Below are 11868 nucleotides of genomic sequence, written 5' to 3'. Positions count from 1 at the left end.
CTTTCTACTTGGAGGACCTTGATAGAAATGTAGTGGAGTGAAAAGTATGATATTTGTCATTCAAATGTAGTGAAGTTAAAGTCATAAGTTTCCAGAAAAATATAATACTCAGGTAAAATACAGATACTCAAAAAGTGTACTTAAGTACAATACTCTAGTAAATATACTTCATTACTGTCCACCTCTGATTTTCTGTTACATCATCAAGTTTTTCTGAGCTATTGGATATGCTGAGGAATTGAGATAAGTCAGGAAGATTATTTACAATGCAGTCTTTTGTGGTAGAAGTGATGGTTCTACCATATTTGTAACAAGGAGTTGAATTTGCAACTTTAGCTATATGGAGTATGCACAAGACTAGATAATGATCAGAGATATCATCACTCTGCTGCAGAATTTAGACGCCATTAACATCAATTCCACAAATCTGCATCCAGGGTAGATAAAACTGAAGGCTCAATGAATGGGGCATGTGGCACATCATGTAGGACCTTTTGATTTTATCTATTGCTGACTTTGCAAGTTGCAGCTGCGTGACTAAGGAAACTACACTTTTTGTATGAGCGAGTATGTACCAGTCAATTTAAATGTACTTCACTCTGCATCCTCTGACTAAGCTCAGAACTGGTGAGTTTGCAATCGTGAGACCTACGACCTCCAGCCGGTGTGAGGCTCTAATAAATACTGTGTCCCAAATAAATGGATAATTAAGATAAAGAGATACCCAGAATAATCAAATACCTAAATTAAACTGCAACTAATTTTGATCAGCCGTTAATCAATAATATAATGAAACTTCAACATTTCATTGAAAATTGGAGTCAGATTAAAACATACATGAAGTTTAATTGGAAACCAAATTTTAAATATATAAGATTATTTTTTTTACAGAAGCGCCATATAAGACATACAAGCAGATTCTTGTTCTTGTACCTTCACCCACACTGCTGGATTCTGTCGTTGGGCCAGTGAGTGGACCTTACACCTCATTGCCACAAGTGGTATACAAGACTCTGAGCTCCTGAGCCATAGAAGATGGAGTCATAGCCAGCTGACAAACTATGTTTACAAAATGTTAATTTATTGAATGTTAATATATATATATATATATATATATAGTCGAATTACTAAGAGTGCACCAGAGGCGGTGGGAAATGAAAGGATAATGTTAAGAGACCAGTTTGTAGAGGGCATCCGAGACTCTGCACTCAGACGAGAACTTCAACGGTATGTAAGGGAGAAACCTGAGTCTTCTATGGTAGAGGTTAGGGATGAAGCTTACCTCTGGGGCTGGGAGGAGCAGTCGGGGAGGGTTCGTACCCCTAAAAGTCGAAGTGGTACTTATGGCTCCTTCAGTGAAAGCGCACAGTGTGCAGAAATGAAAGCTATGGGGTACAACCCAGTCACTTTATCCCAGGTAATGGATGTAGTCACTGAACAGGGGAGGCAGATCCTTGAGCTAACACAGGCTGTTAAAGACTTACTGACACCACAACAGGGGGTTGGGGGTCTGCAGACAAATAACACAAGAGCCCAGTTGTGGTTCACGGAGGATGGCCAGCCCATATGCCTAAAATGTCAGGAACCAGGGCATATTGCAAGGAGATGCCCGCAGAAACGCGGCTCTAAAAAACCTGCACCCCTTTCCAACGAATCGGGAAATGTGACGCCCTGGTTGCTGTGAGTCGAGTAATCTGCCTGTAGACTCAATGCAAGAAGAACTGCTGAAGCAGGCAGTGGGAACACGCCCCCAAGTAGATATTAAGGTTCTTGGCGTAGAAGTATCCTGTCTCTTGGACACAGGCAGCCAAGTTAGTATGATATCAGAAAGTTTCTTCCGACAGCACTTGGGAGGTGATGATGAAGACATGCTTTTAACCGCTGGATGGCTCAAGCTTACTGCCGCCAACGGGCTGGACATCCCATACTTGGGATATCTTGAGCTGGAAATAGAGACTATGGGCAGAAATATCCCAAATTGCGGTTTCTTAGTGGTAAAGGATCCTTCACCCTCCTCAAAAGGTGTTTCTTGTATTGTGGGTATGAACATCATAAGTCGGTGCCGGCAGATAGTGCAGTCTGAGTTCGAGGCTCCGTTGCAAGGGGGGCTAGAGACTGATTGGAGGAACGTGTTCCAGCATATACAGACCTGTGATGTTCATAAGAGTGGCCCGTGTAGCAGGGAGGAGTGTCGTCCACATGCCAGTGGCCTCCATAACTATGGTAATGGCAAAAGGATGGCTGTTGAGTGCTAAAGGTGAAAGCCAGTGGCTGCTAGAGCTGACACACTTACCATTGCCAGGGGGTTTGCTGGTTATGCCGACAGTAGTAAGCTCACACCATAATGAGGGCCCAGTCCAAGTTCTTAACATGTCTAATGAGGCTGTGTGGTTGCACCCTAGGACTCGCATCGGTGTCCTGTCACAAGTAGAGTTGGTGGATAATGACCCAGGACACGAGGTAACATTCCATCGCATTTCTGCTAATGCCGAAGAGATCTCTCTGGGGGCCAAGTCACCATCAGATCAAGAGCAATGGTCTAAAGTAGTGTCTCAGCTGGACATAGGAGGTACGATAGAACAGCAAGCCGAGTTGAAAGCATTACTCACTGAATATGCTCATGTGTTCGCCGTGGGGGATGAGGATCTCGGGTTCACGAACCGAGTACAGCATGAAATTCATCTGGTGGACGATTTGCCTGTTAACCTGCCGTATCGCCGAATTCCGCCAAACCAATACAGAGAGGCCAAGGAACATATAGCGCAACTGGTGAGAAAGGGTGTTATCCAAGAGAGTTCAAGCGCCTATGCATCTCCAGTGGTGTTAGTGAGAAAGGCCGACGGTAGTATTAGGTTGTGCGTTGACTACCGCAAGCTAAATCTGAAAACCAAGCGGGACGCATTTCCACTGCCACGAGTGGATGAGAGTTTTGATGTGCTACGAGGCGCCCAGTTCTTCTCAAGAATCGACCTGGCCAGTGGATATCACCAGGTGGCTGTAGCAGAAAAGGCTCGGCACAAGACAGCCTTTACCACACCCTTTGGGCTGTACGAGCATCTGAGAATGCTGATGGGGGTGTGTAACGGGCCCGCAACTTTCCAAAGATTAATGCAAACAACCATGAGTGATCTAATCTTCCAGATTATACAACTGGTGAGAAAGGGTGTTATCCAAGAGAGTTCAAGCGCCTATGCATCTCCAGTGGTGTTAGTGAGAAAGGCCGACGGTAGTATTAGGTTGTGCGTTGACTACCGCAAGCTAAATCTGAAAACCAAGCGGGACGCATTTCCACTGCCACGAGTGGATGAGAGTTTTGATGTGCTACGAGGCGCCCAGTTCTTCTCAAGTATCGACCTGGCCAGTGGCTATCACCAGGTGGCTGTAGCAGAAAAGGATCGGCACAAGACAGCCTTTACCACACCCTTTGGGCTGTACGAACATCTGAGAATGCCGATGGGGGTGTGTAACGGGCCCGCAACTTTCCAAAGATTAATGCAAACAACCATGAGTGATCTAATCTTCCAGATTATACTCGTATATTTGGATGACATTCTGGTGTTCTCCAAAACATTTCCTGAGCATTTGGAGAGGTTGCGGAATGTGTTAACGAGGCTACAGGAGACTGGACTTAAAGTCAAAATAGGAAAGTGTCACTTCCTACAGCCTACTGTGACATTTTTGGGGCACCAGTTATCCGCCGAGGGTATAGCCACCGACCCTAACAAGATCTCTGCTGTGAAGCAGTGGCCGGTACCCACTACTTTGAAAGCTCTTAGGTCGTTCCTCGGGTTCATTGGGTACTATAGAAGATTTGTCCCTGGCTTCTCAAAAATTGCAGGGCCGCTGCATGATTTAGTCAACCAATGTCTGAGTGAGGGACCTCCAGCTAAAGTTAACCAAAAGGTGATCGGTGGGTGGAGTCCTGAGTGTCAGGCATCCTTTGATGTTTTGAAGGAGAAACTGACTAGTGCGCCCGTGCTCGGATTTGCTGATTTCACTGCCCCATTTATTCTTGAGACTGACGCCAGCAATCAGGGCTTAGGAGCTGTCCTTCTGCAGCAGCAAGAGGGAAAGAAAAGGGTGATCTCTTACGCGAGCCGAAGGTTGCGAAATGCTGAAAGAAATGACAAGAATTATAGTAGCATGAAATTAGAGATGCTGAGTCTCAAGTGGGCAGTGACTGAAAAATTCCGGAGCTACTTGCTGGGTTCCAAATTTACTGTCATCACAGATAATAACCCATTATGTCACCTAAACACTGCCAAGCTAGGAGCCCTCGAACAAAGGTGGGTGGCGCAGCTAGCGGCATTTGATTTTGATGTCCAATACCGACCAGGTCGGTGTAATCATGCCGCAGATGCCTTGTCTTGGCAGCCCTTGGCAGGGGAGCCCGTGATAGACCTGGAAGATGCTGAATATGACAACTGTGTGACTATTTGTAGCCTGGTGCGACGTGGGACTGCTCTTGATGCCGAATTGGTCCAAGCAGGAATAGAGAGGTGCGAAGTCCGGCAGATGCGCGCTGTGGAAGCAGGTGGGCTGGCATCCCTGGAGGCGCAAGGGAGTACGCCTATTTGGGCTATTCTAAAGAGCAGTTGGCCACATTTCAGAGTCAAGATCCAGTGTTGAAGGAGTTCAGGATCTTTTGGGATCAGAAACGTAAACCTGCTGGTTTGGAGGTGACGATCCTGTCTAAATCTGTACAATCCTTGCTGAAGCAGCGGACCCGAGTAAGGGAAAAGGAGGGATTGTTGTATCGGGTAGTGGAGGATGTGCGCCACAGGGAGTGCTTCCAACTGTTAGTCCCTGCCTGTTTAAGAACCCAGGTGCTGGAGAGTGTGCATGCTGGTATGGGGCACCAGGGGATTGAAAGAACCCTGCAACTGCTAAAGCGAAGATGTTACTGGGTGGGAATGCATGGAGACGTTGAGCAGTGGATTAAGAATTGTCAGCGCTGCATTCTTACGAAAATGCCTCAGCCTAAAGTGCACCCACCCATGAAGTCATTCCTTGCTCTAGAAGTGGTGGCAGTAGATTTCACTTTGCTGGAGCCAGCCACTGATGGAAGGGAGAACGTCTTAGTTGTCACTGATGTGTTCACCAAGTTCACACAAGCTTTCGCGACACGGGACCAGAAGGCTGACACCACAGCTAAAGTTCTCTTGAGGGAGTGGTTCATCAAATTTGGGGTCCCGGAACGGCTACATTCAGACTAGGGGCGCAATTTCGAAAGCGAGGTGATTGCAGAATTGTGCAAGCTATATGGGGTTAAGAAGAGCCGTACCACCCCCCATCATCCTACAGGAAACGGCCAGTGTGAGCGTTTCAATCGCACTCTTCATGAGCTGCTTCGAGCACTCCCTCCTGAGACCAAAAGACGGTGGCCTGAACATCTAGCAGAATTGGTCTACGCATACAACATTACCCCGCATTTAACAACAGGGTATTCTCCTTTCTATCTGATGTTCAGTGTGGACCCTTAGTTGCCAGTGGAAGCATTGGTGGGACGAGAATCGGGGGCTGAGACGACTCATGACTGGTTAGCAGTCCATCAGAGATGGCTGAAGGAGGCTCATGAACGTGCCAAGGCCTATGCTGAGAAAAAAGCAGCAGAGCGGATTGAGCTTTCCCATGATAAAGTGTATTGCCCCACCATTGAGGTTGGTCAGATTGTATACCTGAGAAATCGACCCCTGGGAAGGAATAAGATACAGGATGCCTGGCATCCGACCCAATATCGGGTGATAGGGATTCAAGGGACTACTCATACCGTGGAACCAGTGGAAGGAGGCCCCATCAGGAGAGTGAACCAGGTGGATCTCAGACCATGTGTGCACATCCCTGATCCCGTGGCTCCCAAGAGGGGTGCTGAGCCCAATCTGGAAGTGGATGAGGCTTCGACAGGGGATGTGGAAGATGAGAGTTTGGAGGAGGTTTGAAGGTACAGTGCTCTTGGAATGTACTGGCCCAAATGTTGATATAAATCTCACATGCACTGAAGCTGAAAACAAGATGGGAGCTTCAGAGGAATCTCCTGGTGATCCCACAATTCCGGCCAGTATAGAACTTGGGGAAGGGTCTCAAGAGCAAGGTGGGGTTCCTAGTTTGCACCCACCTCGAAGGAGTACCAGATCTAATATGGGTCAAGATTCAAATCCACACCATGAGCCTAGATCAGCCCTTAGTCACAGTGCTGTTTCTCAGATGATAGCCAATTTGGGAACCGTGTTCTTTAGAGAAGCGGTAAAAGAGCTAAGAAATTCTTACACTGTCACTGAGGACGTTGACAGGTCGGCAGGGGAGAATGTAACTGGGTGGTATTAGAGTGTGGGGCACGTAAAGAGTGTACTTCCCCTTTAAGAGAGTGGCTGCTAATGATGACGCGCTAAGAGTGCGATACAGAGACAGACCGTTTAAGCAGTGCATGAGAGACGAAGACAATAGTGTATCATCCTAGGTTAAATCCATTATTTATGGATTGGGATGTGCGGAGATTGTGTGACATTGCACGTGACAAGTGTTACGGATTCTCAGTAAAACAGAATTCGGTAAGTGTTAAATGTGATGTCTAAGTGCATAACGTATCTGAATGGCGTGTATAATGTAATTTGTACATTATATTTGATTTCCATGAAGCATTGTTTAATTCATATGATGGAAATGCTGACAGTCGTTCTGTGTTTGTATAGGGTGCCACTACTGTGTTTGTGTGATCCTAAAGAGTATTGTTTCACCCTAAAAGTGTGCCCTAACATTAGAAATAATTGTACATTCGGAAGAATTGACACTTTATTTGAGTTTTCTGTATTTACTTTTTGATTATTCTTGTGAAACCTCCGTTTGGAGTTTAAGCACCGCTATAGTGACCCCGTGTGGTGAATCTGAGTATTATCTTTGATGTAAGTTGAGTGATATTGAATTGTCACCTGTTATTTGTTGAACCATTGATTAAAAATTGCTCAAGATCACAACCAAGAAAATCTAAACAGCGGATTGAGTTAAAATACAAAAATAAATTAGCAAATCTAAAAAACCTGATTCTGTGTCAATTGATTTATTTTGTTAACTGGCAACAAAACTAAGACTTTATTAGATAAATCTAAGACATACAAACTAATCTAACACAAACACACACTCTCGTACATTCACACAGAAAGTTGCAGAAAGAGCGAAAGTGAGGAAAGAAAGAGTTTTAGAAGAGTGAAAATGTGAAATCCCAAGAAATCCCATTATAGCAATATGTGCAATTGCTTAGACCTGAACAACCATCAATCATTTAATTAACCCTCGCGTTGAGTTTTAAACGTTATATTAAATGCACCAGTTCAGCTAGAATCTGGAGGTACTTGCATTGCTTGTGTAGGGGGTCCCCTTTGTTGTCATCATTGCAAAAAAGGGTTTCCCAAGTTTGCTGATTGGCTGGAAGTTCAGTAGCTGTTCGAAGTGACTCTTGGGCATTGGCTGATGAATGGGGTGGAGTCAGTGGGCTGGTTGAAATTTTGAGGCGAGCGCAGTTGGGGTGGGACTTGGAGACATGACTTTGCGGCAAAACTGAACTCAGAACGCGAAACTCTCAACGAAAAAGAAAAGGAAATAAAAGTCAAAGAAAGAGAGAAGGTGACAAGACTAGATGGCATTTCTCCTCATCATGTATAGAGGAGCAGCTGGCATGTAAGCCAGAGCAGTGGCAAAAGAAGCAGCAAAAAGAGCAAAATTTGTTGGTGTCCTGAGTTTTTAAACTCGGCTGTTGGACGCATCCTAAATGGTATCTTGACCAATTAGACATTGTCTTAGCTCGGGGTGTTACTATGTTTCTCCTCCCAATACATAAATCAACATGTTATCTTATTAGTCACATGGTCCGAATTTTCCCACTCTTACAGAGTATAATTCGAACACGATTTCTATAACATGAATATAATAAATTTTACAAAGAATTGATTGATAGAAAAGATTTAAAGATTTAAGAAAAGATTTTCAAACACGTGCTTACCAAACACGACTATAAACCTATAAACTATTCAAGTTATTCAAAATTAGGACATGATAGTCAAATGTGTGGGTTACATACATGATATGGAGTACATACATGATATATGATTAGTTGACATGATTAGTTGCTCATAAATCCTTTTAGCATCATTTAGGTGCATATATGCATGCTGTGAAGGAGTTGGTTGTTTAGGCTTACTTCAGGCTGGCTGGCGCTAGGATCTGATTTACTATCATCCATGTTGTCTCGGGTCTCTTTGTGGAATTCGGCTCCACGTGTTTCAACAGTCTTCTGAACGAATCTTAAATTGTCTGATACACTACATGGTCATACTTCTTGGTTCTAGTAAGAACTCTAGATCTCTGCATTTTGAACCAGCTATAGAGTTTGTATATTAAGCACGCAGAGCAACCACCCATAGAGCATTACAATAATCTAACCTTGAGGTCATGAACGCATGAATTAACGTTTCTGCATTTGCCATCGAGAGCATATAGGTCATAATTTAGATGTATTTTTGAGATGGAAAAATGCGGATTTACAAATGCTAGAAACGTGGCTTTCGAAGGAAAGATTGCAATCAAATAGCACACCTAACTAATGATGAGGAATTGACAGAGCAGTCATCAAGTATTAGACTGTTCTAGGTTATTACATGCAGAGGTTTTTGGTTCTATAATTAACACCTCCGTTTTTTCAGAGTTTAACAGTCAGAAGAGAGCATATAGGTCATAATTTAGATGTATTTTTGAGATGGAAAAATGCGGATTTACAAATGCTAGAAACGTGGCTTTCGAAGGAAAGATTGCAATCAAATAGCACACCTAACTAATGATGAGGAATTGACAGAGCAGTCATCAAGTATTAGACTGTTCTAGGTTATTACATGCAGAGGTTTTTGGTTCTATAATTAACACCGTTTTTTCAGAGTTTAACAGTCAGAAATTACTAGTCATCCAGTTTTTGTATATCAACTATGCATTCCGTTAGTTTTGCAAATTGGTATGTTTCGTCGGGCCGCGAAGGAATATAGAGCTGAGTATCATCAGCATAACAGTGAAAGCTGACATAGGAGATCTACAGAAAACATAATCTCCGTGCTGAACCAAATGACAACCTGCATGTGCAGAATAATGCATTATTTAGACCTAGGTGCACCTGCTGATATCCATCAGTACATCTCAGAGACCTGCGCCATCAGAGTGGGGCCACTGGGGCAGCAGCTAATTAGGGCACTTCAACTCTGTAGAAGTCATTTGATGACACTGATGTGAGATTGATATTCACGCTTCACCTCACTTGCCATCCACTCGAGCGTGCTGTTTACTTCCCGAAGCAATTAGACACCAAACAGAGACAGCAACATATTTGAATTGAAGATACAATACACCACTGTCAGTCTTTCAGCACAATCAAAAGCTTTCTAATCACTTTTGACAAGGTCAATTTCAGCGCAACATCAATAAAGGAGTTTGAATTCACCAGTTTCCTCTAAGCATTGCTTATTTGGCGTTTCAAGCGCTCTGAGATGTAAAACTCAAACAATGTAATTAGGTTGATATAAAGATTAGTGATGCATTAATACCCTGAGAAAAATCCCATAAATCAGGAGCTGCTTAATTTCACTCTTTCTGAAGAAATGTCCTGATGACATTGTCTCAGTGAAAATGCAAACTTGCTTGTGATTTCTGTTTTTCTTTCATAGATTCACAGTGACCTCTAGTGACAGAATAGGCTTTGAAACATTGGCAAGACCTGACAATGTACCTACCATGAGATGACTGTAGGCATCAAATAATGTTAGTAATAAGTAATTAATAATTCAATCCTAATAAAGTACTGTGGCAGTGTCATTGTACCAGACAGTAACACAATGGTAGTAAATAATTACATTACAGCCACTGTAGTGCTTGTAGGGATTACCTTGGAGTGCTCTCAGAAAAACAATGACAATGGCAGTGACATAATACAGTGATGGTATCAGATATTAATACAGTGGTCATTTTGAAAATGTCCTTTGGTAATTATGTACCGTGTTATTTAGATGAGAGTTCCAAGAATACCATGTTACTATCATGGTAAATGTCCATAACCAGACCTGGATAGATTACTTACACATTGTAATCCGTTACTGATTCCAAATTACATGACAAAAATTGTAGTTAGTAACGTAATCCTTTACATTACACATTTTAAGTAATATAATCAGACTACTTTTAGATTACTTTAGACCTAACTCATTTATCACATTGATTTAAATAGGATAATCTTGTACCATATTGACATTAAAATACGAAGAGTAAGAAAATATATTCAATTTCTTGTTATTAACAACAAGAAGTGCATTAAAAATTATATTACCAAGGTTTTCCAAACTGGTGTTTGCGAAGGAACTGCAGAGGGGTTATGAGTTTAATGAAATGCTAATAATTAATTAAATCATAAAAAATGTTAAATTAAAATAAATCATTTTAAAGTCAGTCAAAATAAAACACTAAAAAAGTTAATAAATAAATGAAATATATTGTTTACCCGCATGTCATGTGACAATAACCAACATCAGAGAACCATGAACATGCAAATGATACTTATTAAAATATTTATTTTAAAATCTCAGGGGTACTTCAAGTAAATATATTAGGTGAAAGATGACAAAAAGTTTGTCATCAAAGTGCATTTTGATGTGTTTGAAAGCCTTCTAAAATCATAGAAATACATGGTTAAATAACCTACAGGGAATTCAAATAAAAATGAATGTATTCATCAGTAGTTGATGCAATGTTGAAACACTTCTTTAAACCTGAAAAGATTTTTGTAAATCCAGTGGTCAAATGCTGTGTCGTCACCTGACTAATGACTGGTCTTTGTGTTAATGTCCACAAGACTTTCTGGGCCTCATTTATAAAATGTTGCGTATAAACCGTCCTAAATTTGTTCTAAGCTCATTTCTCAAAAGTACATAAGTGCAATTCAGAGAAAACACGTGCGTACGCCTCTCTTCCAGATGTGACATTTATAAATCGCAAATGATCTTGAAATCGTGCGCAGCTGACTGGTGTCAGATCCCTAATTAATATCATTACCATATAAAAGAGCACACGCCAATATCAGAATTTCTATTCTTGAGAATGACTAGCACAAAGAAAAAATTTATTTAATAATGTGTTATTATTCTGTGGACAAACAATGTGTGGTTACATTTTTTTCTATTGACTATTATCAAAATTACTACTTCTAGAAACAACAGAAATAATAATAATAATAATAATAATAATAATTATTAGTGATGGAAAAATTACGCTTTACGAAGCACCGAGGCTTTCCCCTCAACTGTATCGTAAAAAGGTTCATTACTAGAAGCTTTTCAAGACGGTGCACACTAACGACATCTTGTGGTCAAAAGGTGGAAAAAGCTGCCTTTGCGTCCCAGACGACACAGCCATTTTTGGAAGGTTTCAGATAAAAAATTAGTTTGTGCTCTGAAAACCTGTACAAAGCAAAGAAAATATGAAGTCTATATAAATAAGTCTTCATGTCAGTCATTGTATTACACAATATGAATACATGAGTCTGTGAATAAATTTGCGGAAAATAGGCAAGGCTGTAGGCATAGGCTATGATCAAAATAACCGAAGATTATCATAGAATGGTCAGTTAAAGTGTCTGAACCAGGAATTAATACACAATGAACATGCACAAAACTACACATGCAAATATTTATTTGTATTATGATTTATTCTATTCAAAGTGAGGGACACCTAAAACTGCGCAAGTGGTTCGCGTTATTTGAATCAGAATACAAAGCAGTCACGTGGTTGTGTGCGAAAACGAAGCTTCGGAGTTTGGACGTCACAGATCACGTGGTTTTGGCAAAA

Source organism: Sinocyclocheilus rhinocerous, unplaced genomic scaffold (genome assembly GCF_001515625.1).
Source record: "Sinocyclocheilus rhinocerous isolate Xijiao unplaced genomic scaffold, SAMN03320098_v1.1 scaffold1661, whole genome shotgun sequence".
Lineage (NCBI taxonomy): Eukaryota > Metazoa > Chordata > Actinopteri > Cypriniformes > Cyprinidae > Sinocyclocheilus > Sinocyclocheilus rhinocerous.
This window is presented reverse-complemented; position numbering follows the sequence as displayed.